This window comes from Rattus norvegicus, chromosome 10, assembly GCF_021556685.1.
Source record: "Rattus norvegicus strain SHRSP/BbbUtx chromosome 10, alternate assembly SHRSP_T2T, whole genome shotgun sequence".
Taxonomy (NCBI): domain Eukaryota; kingdom Metazoa; phylum Chordata; class Mammalia; order Rodentia; family Muridae; genus Rattus; species Rattus norvegicus.
In genome coordinates this window covers 77,148,565-77,163,196 of record NC_141543.1, presented here as the reverse complement: position 1 = coordinate 77,163,196, position 14,632 = coordinate 77,148,565, and positions in this window count along the sequence as shown.

Sequence of the window (14,632 nt, the reverse complement as noted above, 5' to 3'; positions counted from 1 at the left end):
TACAGCCCCAGCCCCTTCCCTTGTTCCTAGTACCAGTGGTGGCAACGAGACTCTGGACTAGATGGCAGATGTCAAAGGAAAGGGGAGAGAGTGAGGGGTGTACTATATTGTTACTTTGACAAAGAATGGTACTTCTGGGGCTGGAGAGATGGCCCAGCAGGTAGAAGTCTAGTGCTAAAGCTGATAACCCAAGTCTGATGTCCAGAACCTACACAGCTAGAGAACTGACAAACAAGTTATCTTCTGACCTCTTCTTACATGCAGTGAAACACACACACACACACACACACACACACACACACACACAAATGTAAAGGCTTAGAGATGATTTGGAGAGATGGCTCAGCGGTTAAGAGCAGTGGCTGATCTTACAGAGGACCAGGGTTTGGTTCCCAACACCCGTACGTCAGCTCATAACTGTGTCTAACTCCAGTTCCAGGGAATCCAAGGCCCTGCTCCTACCTCCATGGGCACCAGACACAAACATGGTGCACAAACATAAAGACCTAGCTGCGGGCAAAGTACTTATAGACATTAAAAAAAAGTTGTTTTGTTTTGTTTTTTTCTTTTTTTTTTTTTTTTCCGGAGCTGGGGACCGAACCCAGAGCCTTGCGCTTCCTAGGTAAGCGCTCTACCACTGAGCTAAATCCCCAGCCCTTGTTTTGTTTTTTAAAGTAGTATTTCTGACGGGATTAGGTACCATGGAGATGATACTTAGAAGATGGACACTGTTTTGACTTTAAAGCTCTTAGCGCAGAGTGATGCAAGCTGAGAATGAAAATCTCACCAATGACTTGACTCATTCGTTTCGATGATTCTCTCTCACCTGTGCACAGCAGCCAGACCGGGAGCCTGAGGTCTAGGTTTTGAGAATGCACCCGGCACTCCATTCTGTAACACTGCCAGTGAGCTTGTTAGCCACTGTGGGAGGCAACCAAGAATGGTTTGAAAGTAGGTGATTTGCGGTTACTGAGGAACAGAGAGAGCTGTCCGTTAGGGGCCACACTGATCACTATTCAAACTGACATCAATTTATTAATTAGTTAATTAACTCAGGCTGTATTTTGTGTTAAATTACTTGAAAATTTATGCTACCCACTCACCACAAATCACATTTTTTAGGTTGAATAACAAATTTTAAAATAATAGGATTGTTATACTAATTTGGAAAATTACTAGTTCTTTCCCAACAATTCCTTGGTACTTTCGATTTAACTAAGGGATCAGGAGGAGATTTTATTGCTGTGTACGGCCGCAGTCCCTTGCTAAACTGACCGAGTTGATTTGTTGTGCTCACAGGAGTATAAATATTCTAGAACAAACCCCAATTTAACAAATGAACAAACTTATTAGGCTGTGATTACTTTTCAAAGTTCTGCGTCTTACCAGTCACCATTAGAAGGTGGATTCACACTGTTCTCCAGCGAGCCTCAGGGAAGTTCCTCCCGTAGCTACTGAGTTTAAAGCAAAGCATGAGCCAAGGTGAAAAGCGGGGTTTGTAAAGGGAGTCGTTTTGATTTGATAAAGCAAAGCTTTATGAAAGCAGATGTAGAATTACAATGGGAAGACGAGGACCAAAAACATTCCAACTGGATGGGATTTCCGACTGAGATTTGCAGTTCCTTGCAGAAACCATCGAGCTGGGCTGGCACAGCTAGGTGAGCTAGGTGATGGGGGGGTCTTGCCTCACACTCATGCGCAGGGCCCAGGTCCAGGCCTCAGCACCACAGACCTAACATGAAAATAAGCAAAACCACATAGAACATAAAGATGCTTTCTTCTCTAGAACAACAATTATTATTTATGAGCATAAAGTGTGGCTGTAGGACATATATATATATATATATATATATATATATATATATATATATATATATATAATGAGTGTGTGTGTGTGTGTGTGTGTGTGTGACAGAAGTCAGCTGAGGGGCAGTGGCTGTCTGCCGGGAGAGGGGACGGGAGAGGGAGGCTTTTCAAGTCCTGATATCTCCCTGATAAGAATAATGGGAGAGTGGGTGGATTTCTTTTGTTATTGTCTGTGAATCTGAAATACTTCATTAGCTGAAAAGTTAAAAACACAACGCTTAATTCTTGAATTCCCTTTTCTAACGGATCTAAACGTTTGTCTAGTGTTGATGTGGAAACATGTTTAAATAAGGCTTCAAGGGCACCGAGGGGGTTTATTTTTAGATATTTAGCATATACTAGTGATAATGAAAGCCACAGTTCACTAAGAAAATAGCACCTCCGCCCCCTTGCAAGGGCTTTAAATGCTCCTGACTGCTTTGACAGTAACAGTTCGAGGAGGTTGTTTCCCGCAGTCCCATCCAACAGATGGCCAGGTGAGCTGCGAATCCAGCCTGTGCCTCGTGATAAAATCTGCTAAGTGAAGACTCAGACTTTGAAATGTCAGACTTAATATCCCAAAGATCATTTCTCATACGATAGTTTTCTTTTTCCCAAGAATTATCTCTACACTTTAATATGTTTACTTGAGGAAATCTGAAAATATGGGCAGAGAAAAAAAACCCAAAAAACAACAAAAAAAAAAAAAACCTGCCTCTACTTCTGCTGGCGCCCAGAGCTGATGGAAGAGTAGCATTTTGATAGTAGCCCTTCCTGTTTCCATGCATAAATTTGTATGAACTTTCGAATGCTTTGGGAAGCATCCGTGTTAAGAATTTCACTATTAGTCTACATATGACTCATAGAATAAATTACGAGCTTGGCTTTTTTTTCATCTTTGCCTATGTGTATTGTTTAAAGTCGAGACTGGGGGAAAAATGTTAAAAGCCTATGCAATGCAGGAAAGAGAAGATACGGTATTTATTTATTTATTTATTTAATGTTTGTTTTTTGGGGGGGTTTCCTCCTCTTTGTGCTGTGATTATAGTCGTGCACCACCATGCTTAGCCCTAGGTAGACTGGTTTAAAATTTTATTTTACTAACATGCATGTTAGTATGTCTGAATGTATGTCTGTGTGCACCTGGAAGCGTGCATCTTATAAGCCAAAAGAGGGTGTCAGACCCCCTAGGGCTGGAGTTACAAATGGTTATGAGTCATCATGTGAATGTTGGGAATTGAACCTGGGTCCTCAGAACCAGGTCTTTAATTTAAAAAAAAAAAAAAAAGTCACGTGGGGCTGGAGAGATGGCTCAGCGATAAAGAGTACTGGCCGCTTTTCCATAGGTCCTGAGTTCAATTCCCAGCAACCACATGGTGGCTCACAGCCATCTGTAATGGAATCTGACTCCCTTTTCTGGTGTGCACCAAAAACATCGCATTCATACAGGTAAAATAAATGAAAAAAAAAAGAGAAAAAAAAAACATGTTCATTGCATTGATATTTAACACAAAGGCCAGCGAGGCAGTTTTTACGTTACCTTCACCAGCACACCATAAGACCAGTGACCATCTTACTAACCTGTGAAGGATAGTTTCTTTCAAAGAACAGTGGGCCTCTATTTTAAGAGAATGGGGCCAGCAAGATGGATAAAGGTGATTGCTGAGAAATCTGATGACCCGAGTTCAATCCCTAGGATCTCCATGGTGGAACGTGAGAACCAGTTCCTGAAAGTTGTCCTCTGACCTCTACACGTTTACCATGGCGTCCCCTCCACCCACACAAACATATTCAGACACACGTGTATATAGAGGCCAGAGGCCAATCTCAGGTGGAAGATAGCATTAAAATGTCTCCTAATGACATACGGCTGTACCTATAGATCCATCCCTTGCACAACCCTCATCAGCCAAGCTACTTCTTGCAGTTGATGGGATTTTTTTTTTATGCAGAGACCCGTAACTGGATGACGTGTGAAAAGTAAGACGTTGAAGCACTCAGTTCTTCATGGGTTGTGCTCATTAAACCCCTCCACGTAAGGCCCAGGAATCTACTCAGAAGAGGAGACAGAAGGATAGTAAAAGTCAAAGGTGGGGGCTGGGGATTTAGCTCAGTGGTAGAGCGCTTACCTAGGAAGCGCAAGGCCCTGGGTTCGGTCCCCAGCTCCGAAAAAAAAAAAGAACCAAAAAAAAAAAAAAAAAAAAAAAGTCAAAGGTGGAGGATGACTCAAGGACGCAGCAGGACTGACGCACACGTGACGTCACAGACGCCGCTGCGACGTCACAGATGCTACGGCAGCACGCGCGGGACCTACACAAGGTCAAGCCAGGTGCACTCTCAGTACTGACGTGGGACGTGGACATGGTGGCCCCACCCCTAGCCGAGAAGGCATCTGCAATTGATACCCACTGGCAAAGGGATAATCAGTTTTCTCCACTGTGCCCCTGGGTGTATCAAGCACACTCCAGGGCAGGCCCATGCCCAGGAGGAGTTAGCCAACATATAATGAATTCCATGTTTGTTTGTTTTTGTAAAATCTGTAGACTTTTTGTTTTATTTAGCATTTTTGTGGCTTTCTGGTTACTGTTGTTTTGTTTTATTTATTTTGAGAGAGGGATCTAGAGAACATAAAGTTGGGTGGGGAGGATCCGGAAAGACTTGGGGGAAGGAAAAAACGATCAAAGTATAGTGTGTGAAAAAAAAATCTGTTTTTAAAAAATAAAAAAAAAACTAACACTCTCATTAAACAACAACAAAACAGGAAGAGTCATGACATTGAAGTAGGTGACAGTTTTTTGGATTATACTGAGCCCAGACAAGACAAGAACAAATAGATGTGTTGGACCTCATCAAAATCTGGGAGGGAAATCTTTTGTGTTTGAAAGGGCACCAGCGAGGCTCCAAAGCTGTGGAGGCTGCTCACGTACAGTGCTTGTCTTGCACAGGCTCTGGGTTTGATCCAGCAGTGCAAGGAGAGGAAAGGGACAGATGAGTCCGCTCAGTGGGCACCAGCGCCTGTGGGCAAGCCTGACATCCCACACAGGAGAAAACAGATCCCTGCAAGTTCTTCTCTGACCACCGTGTACCTGCGTCTGCCCCGCCCTCGCCCCGCCCCCCAACCCTGGCATAAAGGAAGGACGACTACAAATAAAAGGACCGCCTTTAAAAGGAAAAACAAAAAGGGTTTGCTAATTACTTATCTGAAAGAGGATTGATATTTAGAATTTATTTATTTTGAGACAGGTTCTTAGTGTGTAGCTCTGGCTGTTTTGGAACTCACAGAGATCCACCTGCCTCTGCCTTCCAAGTGCTGGGATGGAAGGCATGTGCCACCAGGTTTGAGATCTACAATGTATTAAATGACTCCCATAACTCAATAAGGACAATAAAATCCTTAAGCAACCACATTTTAAAATGGAGGAAGGATACGGACAGAGTTCTCCCCAAAGATGGCAAACAGAACAAACACGGGGGGTGGGGGTTTGGAAACAACTAATTACCAGAGAAATACAAATCAAAATCCCAATGATAGAATCTGTCATGCCACGTGGATGACCATTATGGAAAGAACAACATTCCACCCAACTGTCAGCCAATGTGCAGAGAAACCAGTCACCCTGATGGGAGTGCACTAGGGCACAGGCACTGTGGGAAATGGTGTGATGGCTTCTCAAGATTTTATTAAGAATGATGGCTCTGCAGGCAAAGGTGTTTTCTGTCAAGCCTGACAAGCTGCATTTAAATCACGAGTTCCACTGCAGGACAACTGACCCCTGCACGTTGTCCTCTGATTTCCACACACTGGTACACATGCACAGTTAATAAATACATTTAATTAAAAAAGAATTATTAAAAACAGAGTCTCTATAGAACCCAGCCATCCCGCCTCTGAAAACATTTCAAAAGGGGCTTGGGCATGTAGTGTACACACGCATTCCCAGAAGCGCTGTTTCCAATAGTCAGAAGTGGCCATCAGTGGATGTGTGGACCAACCAACGTGCCAGATATCAGCAAGTGGAGTACTACTCACCTCAGAAAAGGAAGAACAACCTAACATATGGGCTAGCCTGGGACACTTGTTCCGTTATCTGTGATAACACCATGTTAAGTGAAAGAGATCAATCCCAAAGACAGACTGTGATTCCCCTGGATGAACGACTAGAGTTGTGAAATGCACGTAGGAAGTGTAATGGTTGCTGGGGCTGAGAGAAGGAGGGAAGGAAGAGTTAATGTTTCATAGGTCTGGGTTTCCACTAGGGACAACGAAAACCACATTATCTAGAGATGGGTGGTGTCCCTGACTGCACAGAACAGGGGCTTAGCATTCACTAACGTGGAAAACAAATGTGGTGCTCATCTACAAGCACTTCAGTGTTGAAACCGGGTCTTGAAAACAGTGTTTGGTGAGGTGTGAGGGGTCCGTGCTCAGGACGTAGAGGCTCAGGAGGATCAGGAGTGGGAGGTCATTCTTGGCTATGTAGGGTGTTTGAAGCCTGCCTGGGCTATGTGAGATCTCATCTGAAAAAAGGCCCAAGCCAAAAACATTGTTTGGTTAGAATAGTTAGGATGAAGGGAGAGAACAATCTGAAGGAAGGCTCCCAAGTTCCTGGCACGGTTAACTGAGGGAGTGGCATGTCATTAATGTGCTATGTAACACTAGGAAAGTGTACGGGAAAGGGGTGTGTGTGTGTGTGCGTGCGTGTGTGTGTGTGTGTGTGTGTGTGTGTCACCATACTGTTAGGCTAGTTTCCAATTCCTGGGCTTGAGCAGGCTCCTAGCTTCAGCTCCAGTACTGGGCAACAGGTGTGTAAGCCATACTTGGCTTCGGGACAAACAGACTTCAAGATGAAATGGTGAGGTCCACTTTGGAGCTTGGGGTGCCCATGAGCCATGGAGAAGCTAAGTGGATACAGGAATTGAATCTCGGGTAAGGAGACTGCTGACCTATGAGTCACTTGTCTAGATATAGGCGACGCCCACATCCTCGGCTGAGGCCTGTGACTCAGGGTCAGGGGAAAGGACACTCACGTGAAATTTGGAGGAAGATAGATGTAGAAAGAGGCTGAGAGCATCCTGAAGACAGGAGGACATAACTGCAAGAAGCCAGAGGAAAAGGGCACCTCAGGAAAGTGAAACCCTTAAAGAGTGGGGCGAAAACCAGTGAGGTGAAGATCTCAAAATTACCCACTGCACTTATCAACTAGGAAGGTCCAGTCTGGTCCCTGGAGGTAGCCTCAGGTCACCTTCTCTCTGATACCTTTCCTAGGGAAAGGTGGAACTATGAGTTAGATACTCCTTGTTTCATCCTGTAGGTATGATAAAACATTGACTAAAAGTAACTTGGTCAAGATGGAGTTTATTTGGCTTGTGTTTCCAGGTCACAATACATCACTGAGAAAAGTCAGGGCAGGAACCATACAGGAACACTACTTGCTGGCAAGCTCTCTCACAGGTTCTCTCTTATATACCCTGGGAAAATCTGCCTAGGGATGGTGCCGCCCACAGTGGGCCAGGCCCTCCTTCATCAATTAAAAATAAATGAAGAAAATTCCCACATATATGCCCACAGGCCAGTCTGATCTGGCCTATCCCCCAATTGAGACTCTCTTCTCAGGTGACCCTGGTTGCATCAAGTTGACAAATCTAACTATGACATAGACTAACAATTGAGCTCCTGCTTGGAGCACAATACGTTTAATGTATTTATTAGGCTGGGTTACAGAGAAAGCAATATTTTTATGAGATACATAAAGAGCAGGAGCCTAGGGTTGTAGCTCAGTGGTGGAATGTTTGCCTAGCATGGGTTCCAACCTAGAACTGAGAAAAGGAAAACAAAAACAAAACTAACCTTTAACCTGTAAAGGAGGTTGACCACTCCCGGCGGCCGATACGGAGTCCATGTTGTTTTAAAAAGGAACCTCATTTTTTTTCCTGTAATTTTTGTTCTCATTTCTATTTTCTTTGCAATTTACTGAATCAGACTCTTTGGTGGGGGGGATATACTGAAGGATTTAAAATTTAGACTTTGCAACAGTTTAAAATTCATCCCAGGGAAAAAAGAACCAGCTTGGAGCTGTGCATGACTTGATTTTAGAATTTCAGCTGACTTCATGTGCAGCTGCTCAGGGTATAACTAATCAGCACACACGGGTCAGTGCCAGAGAGCTTTAGTGGGTTTTGGGGTGGAGATGGTCATGGACCTCTCATTTTTATCTGAAAGCATTGTCTTCTTAGCTACACTGGGAACCAGATAATCTTGCAGTAGGAAGGTGAGCTCACGTGTTTGGTACAAAAGAGTGATCTGTACTATGTTGAATGTCGTGGCACCCCTAAGGCAGGTGTCTGGGTTCTTCCTCTCTTTTTCTTTCTCTCTCTGTGGAGCCCTGGCTATCCGAACTCAAAGAGATTCCCCTGCCTCCAAAATGCTTAAAGGCAGATTAAAGGCGTGCACCCTACCCCACCCCCCATTTAACAAGCTCTTACATAGTTCAGTCTGGTCTCAAACTCACCACGCGCCTATGGACGACCTTGAAATCCCTGTCTCCCTGCTTCTACCGCTGAATGCTGCGATTATAGATGTGAGCCACCATGCCTGGCTTCCCATATTTTAACACACTTCTGTCTTTACCTGAACAGAGCCATTAGTTCCCCCTGAATTTTATAATACTTACCATGGTCATGTCACATTGGTCATCTCTGGCCTTTAGCTAATCTGTGAATTTATTTACGTTAGAGATCACTAATGGACCCTCAGTGAATAGCCACACATCCCAGCGCACGCCTGCAGCACTGTGGAGGCCTCCATGAAATCAGGTTGTAGGTGAGTCTATAAGGCATTTTCTTTTCTTTCTTTTTTTTTTTTTTTTCAGAGCTGGGGACCGAACCCAGGGCCTTGTGCTTACTAGGCAAGCGCTCTACCACTGAGCTAAACCCCCAACCCCTAAGGCATTTTCTTATTTAGTGAAACATGGTGGTGGACCCAGCCCATTGTGGGCAGTGCCATCCCTGGGCTGGTGGTCCTGGGTTTTATAAGAAAGCAGGCTGAGCAAGCCATAAGGAACAAGCCAATAAGCACTGCCTCCATGGCCTCTGCATAAGCTCCTGCCTCCAGGTCCCTGACTGTGTGAGTTCCTGTCCTGACTTCCTCCAGTGATGTACCTTGGAGGTGTAGGCCAAGTAAACCCTTTCCTCCCCAGCATGCTGTCATCACGGTGTTTCATCACAGCAACAGTAACTCTAACTAAAGACATACGCATACCTGTAGTGACAATTTTGGAATTTTGGTTTCTTGAGAAAAAACACGGAAATGGTATAAGAATAGGCTCTGGTTTTAATCTCATGTGTGGGGCTACTGTGAAGCAGCAGACTGTGATTTTCCTCGTGCTCTAGCAGAAGTGTGATTTTGCCAGATGCAGACAGTTCCTGCAACCGTGTGACATTTAGAATTCTGGGGACTTTCAGAGGGCATATAAATGCTAGGGCCCTGAGAAGCCAGGTGGATGGTTGTTGGTTGTTGGTTTTTGTTAGTTGTGGTTTGTTCAGTAATCCCGAGAAAAGAAGCAGCAAGAAAAAGAAGAGCTCGACCGCAAAGATCAAACTTGCCCCAAAGAACTCAATGCCCCAAATCAGCAGGAAGTGGTCTGACAATAACCTCACCCGTTTCTGACCCCTGGCTTTATTCAGAGAACCCTTTCCCCTCTATCCTTTTCTCTCCTATCTAGAGGTAGGGTGGAAAGGGGTGGGACAGGGCTAAAGAAAGAACAACCCACAAAGGACCCGCTAGACGTACCGCTTATTTTAATTATCACAAGGCCATGACTCTCAACGTCCATAGGTTAAATACCTAAATTCAGGGAGGCCAAGTAAACCTGTGATTCTCATTGAGCCAGGAAGAGATGGAGCTGGGCTTGGAATTCGCATCTGCCTCCCGTTCTCCACGTCTCCTACTGCAGCCACACAGTCTGCGTCTCGGCGTGGAGCGCTGAGGAGCAAGGGTGCCGGAGCATCATCTTAATTCGAGCGTTCAGATGAGAGTCCAGAAACCGGAGAGTAATGCTCCCTCGCTTCAGCCCTGGAATTGAAATACTGGAATGTTAGACGTGAAAATGGACTTGATCTTCCCCCAAGGATTTCCCCCTCTCATCCACGCAGTGAACATTAACAATTAATGGGAGATGCTTTTCAAGCACCGTTCTTAATATTTATGATGCCCACGAAACATGCAAACATCTGCTCCGCAGAGTGAGAGCTATTAAAGCATACTCCAGTGCCAAGCGTGCTCTCTCGCGCGCACGAAGATGAGTCAATGCTTAAAGCATTCGCCTCTCTGGAGTTATCAAAATGGCAAGAATTCCAAGAAGATGGGAGGAAGACAATTTTAGATTCAGCTTAAAGAACGTTAGTTCATTTTATCGTGGCTGAAAACACATAGTAATTTTTAAATATCTTTACTACTACTATTACTACTACTACTACTGCTACTATTTTATGTGTATAGGTCTTTTTGCTTCCAGGTCTGCACCACATGCAGGACTGTGTTCAGAGAGGCCAGAGGAGGGCCTTGGATTCTCTGGAACTGAAGTAACAGACTGTTGTAAGCTGCCATTCGGGTACTTGAAGTGGAACCCCTGTCCTCCGCAAAGAGCAACAAGTGCTCTTAACCACTGAGCCATTTGCTCCAGCCCATACCTGATAATTTTAAATCGCAGGAAAATTTTGTTTTGTTTTTTTTTTTTCTGGAGCTGGGGACCGAACCCAGGGCAAGCGCTCTACCACTGAGCTAAATCCCCAACCCCAACGAAAGTATTTTTTAAATAGTCGATATGATCTTTTCATCTTAGGAATGACTGCACCTTAGACCCAAAGTCAAGGTTTCTGTCTGAGAAATACAATTCGAAAGGACCTAAGGGTGATAGATGAGATCATCCACCAGCAAGAATGATGGGTCTTAAGAAACCTACCTCTAAAAGAAGACCAGGGCTGGAGAGATGGTTCAGCGGTTAAGAGCACTGACTGCTCTTCTAGAGGTCCTGAGTTCAATTCCCAGCAACCACATGGTGGCTCACAACCATCTGTAATGAGATCTGATGCCCTCTTCTGGTGTGTCTGAAGACAGCTACAGTGTAACTTATATGTAATAAATGAATAAATGTTTAAAAAAATAAAATAAAAGAAGACCAAAGATTTGGGTGTAACCAAAAAACCAACCATGGTGGCCTGTGCGTACTTTCAGGGATCAGGCTTGAAATGAGGTCATTTCTAAGGCAATACTACATCTGAACTTTACTTGTAAGGAGGTTGTGTTAATGGTCTGCTTGTGGGGTTGGGGATTTAGCTCAGTGGTAGAGAGCTTACCTAGGAAGCGCAAGGCCCTGGGTTCAGTCCCCAGCTCCGGAAAAAAAAAAAAAAAAGAGAAAAAAAAATGGTCTGCTTGTGTCTGATAGCAGAGTTGACTCAGAGTCACTACCTCTGCCAGGACGCCCTGTACCGTGATAAATGGCAGGTGTGTGCACACCAGCACGCCAGGGTCAGCTGCTCTCCATGTACGGCAGCCAAGCCGAAGACCAGACCTTAAACGTGGGCTAGCATAGCTGCACCGCTCTGCAGACTTCCCCAGCTGACATTTATTCAAATTGCAACTAAAATAGATTCTCGACAGCCACAACAACAATAATAAAAATGGTTAGCAATTGTGAAGCACTTACTAAATGTCAGACGTATGCCGTGTGCAAATTACCCATCGAATCCTCAGGGCAATGCGTGAGGTAAGTGGAAAGTGGACGCCCGTGGAGGCTATGTAATATGCGTCAGGTTGTGTGCAGATGTGGGGAGCCTGAACTCTAACCTAGAGAAGTGACTGCTTTCTGGCTCCGGGTTTTGTCGCTGCTTTAGTTTTTTGAGACAGAGTCCCATGCGGATAGGGCTAGTCACAAACTCTCTATGTCACCGGGGCTGCTCTGGAACTCCTGATCTTCCTGCCTCTCCCTTCAAGGGCTGGGATTACAGGCATGCACCATCATAACTAACTCACAGAAGCTCTATGAATTTATTCGTCTGTCTGTCTGTCTGTCTGTCTGTCTGTCTCTCTCTCTCTCTCTCTCTCTCTCTGTCTATTGTTTTATGTAGTCATGTGTGGCTGAGTATGTGTCTGCATGTGCCCGAGGATCAACTCAAGATACACCTTTAAAGATTCCAGCCATCTCTATTGAGGCAGGGTTTCTCACTAGCCTGAAGCTTACCAATTTGGTTAGGGTGGCTAGCTGGTGAGCTTCAGGGATCCTCCTGTCTCTGTCTCCTCAAGACTAAGATTACACGCCTGCACCACCACATTTGCCCTTTTCACACCGCTCTAGGGATTTGAACCCAGGTCCTAACACTTGAAAAGTAAGCGCTTTGCCACTGTTGCTCCCAGCCCCTGCTGTCTGCTTTCTTAATTACTCCTGGTGAGGAGAGAGGAAAAGCAATATGTACATATATTTTTCTTTTTTCCATTTTCACGTATGTGATATGCATACATGCTTGTGTGTGTGTTTGTGTGTGAGTGGGTACACATGCATGTGCAAGTGGAGATGAACGTGTGTGTACAAATGTGTGGAGGCCCACGATTGATGTCAAGAATCAATATTGGTGGTTTTTGTACCCTATTCCTTGAGGCAGGATCTGCCACTCAAACCCACAGCATACCCGTATAGCTAGTCTTGCTAGCCAGCTTGCTCTTGGGATTCCCTGTCTCCGTCTTCTGAGGTTAGGATTCCAGGCAAGCCACCACAGCCACCTGATATTTGCATGGGTTCCTGGGGTCCAAACCTTAGTTCTCCTACTTTCACGCCATGCACCAAATACACATTGACCCCTCTTGTCAGCAATGGCGATGTATTTAAACACAAAGGTGCCGGCGCACAGGTTCTTCTGGTTACCATACACAACATCTCACTTAAACCCCTTCCAGGGATGCTGGATAAAGTTCACCATGAGATGCTCCCCTGCATGAAACCCTGTCCTTTGCTTTACCGTCGTTCCTACCCTGGGCTATAATTATCTGTCTATCTGCATGTTGTAATCATCATGCTTGACCCCAATAAATCCACGATTTTTTCCTCTCTTGTTTATTATTATATCTTTAGTGCAAAGAACAGTGTCTGCCAAATGATAGATGATGAAGGATTATTCACTGAAGTAAAACATAGGAGGCTGGGAATGTGGTCGAATGCTTGCTTACGTGTAGAAAGCCCTAGGTTTGATCCCCAGAACTACCTAAACTTACTAACCAGGAGAGCTGGTTTGTGCTTGAAACCCTAATGCTCAGGAGAGGAGGCTGGAGGGTCAGAAGTTTAAGGTTATCCTTTCCTACATAATGAATTCAAGATCAGCCAGAGATACACGAGACCCTGCCTCAGAACAAGCAAACAAATCAATACCAGAGGGCTACAGAGACGTCTCGGCAGTTAGGAGTGTCTGATGTTCTTACAGAGGACTGAAGTTTGGGTCCCAGGACCCACTTCAGAAGACTCACAACTTGTAACTCCAGTTCCAGGGGATTGACATACATGTAGGTACGGGCACACATGCTCGTACATACACTGTGTGTATGCATAAATAAAAAAAATCTCTAAAATAAATCTCTAAAAAAAATATCAAATGAAAAGTAAAATTGAGTGCCAGCCATGGGCAGTATGAGCTGATTTGATTAATTAATTACTTAAAAGTAATTTCTTTGGGCTGGAACCAACAAACCCAGGCAAGTGCTCTACCACTGAACTAAATCCTCAATTCTAAGATGATTAATAATTTAGAAAGTAAGAAACAAGTTTAGCCAGAGTTCATGGGGACAAAAATTCAGATAGGACTCATTGCCCTGGGCTGCCCTCTGGCCCAGCCTCTCGCCTCTGCCGATCCCTGCCTATGTATCTCTTTCCTTTGTGGACTTTCTCTGCCCATTTACATGTCTCTGCTCCCCCATAATTTTGGCTTTTATGAAACTTAGTCATTAATGCCAACTTTAGCTTCACCTCGGCTTTGCCCTTCTAGAGCCCCAGTACCTCCCTTATTCAATGTATACTGACTTGTCTTCCGCAGATAACACACAGTGTGGCGGCTGAGCTCGAGAGCTCTCCAGATGTCCAATTAGCAAGGCTGAAGTGTTTAGTAAAAATGGTCAACTGAACTTACTCTTTCCTCAAGAGAACACTTCAACAGAAAAGACTGTGGGCTGAGTACACACCCCCAAACCAGCTCCTTACAATTGTCAGGCTGATCTCACTCTCCTTTTGAATCTAGATAAGTTTTGAAAACCATGGAGGAGTGTATTTTAAATTACACTGAAAATTCACCGTTGGATTGTATTTTCGCAGAGAGCTTCTATGCACTGCCATTTTCCAGCTGCCTGCGTTTCAATTTCGCTCTTTGATTGCTTAAGACATAGACATCTTTTCCTTCTTGCCATGCAATGAAAATGTTCTATTTCATGCGGTCTGTGTTAGTCAGAGTGTTTGCATTTTCATTACAATATCAAGAAGTTGCTCCGTTCCATTCTTCTTCTCCATCGCTGCTAAGGGCTTCTGATAAGTTTCTTGTGATAATTGCATTATGATTTTCTCCCTTTTATGTTTCAGACTTATATAATTTTTGAAGCTTGAAGAGAATTGCCTAAAATTTTCCTTGTGGCTCATGATTAATGGTAATGCTGAAGAGCCCCCCGTGGCCCCTAATTTACAAGTGAATTCCAAAAGCTGATTTGTAAGCCAGTTGTTTGGGACTTGAAATACATTTTCTGAGTGGTCTAGGAGAG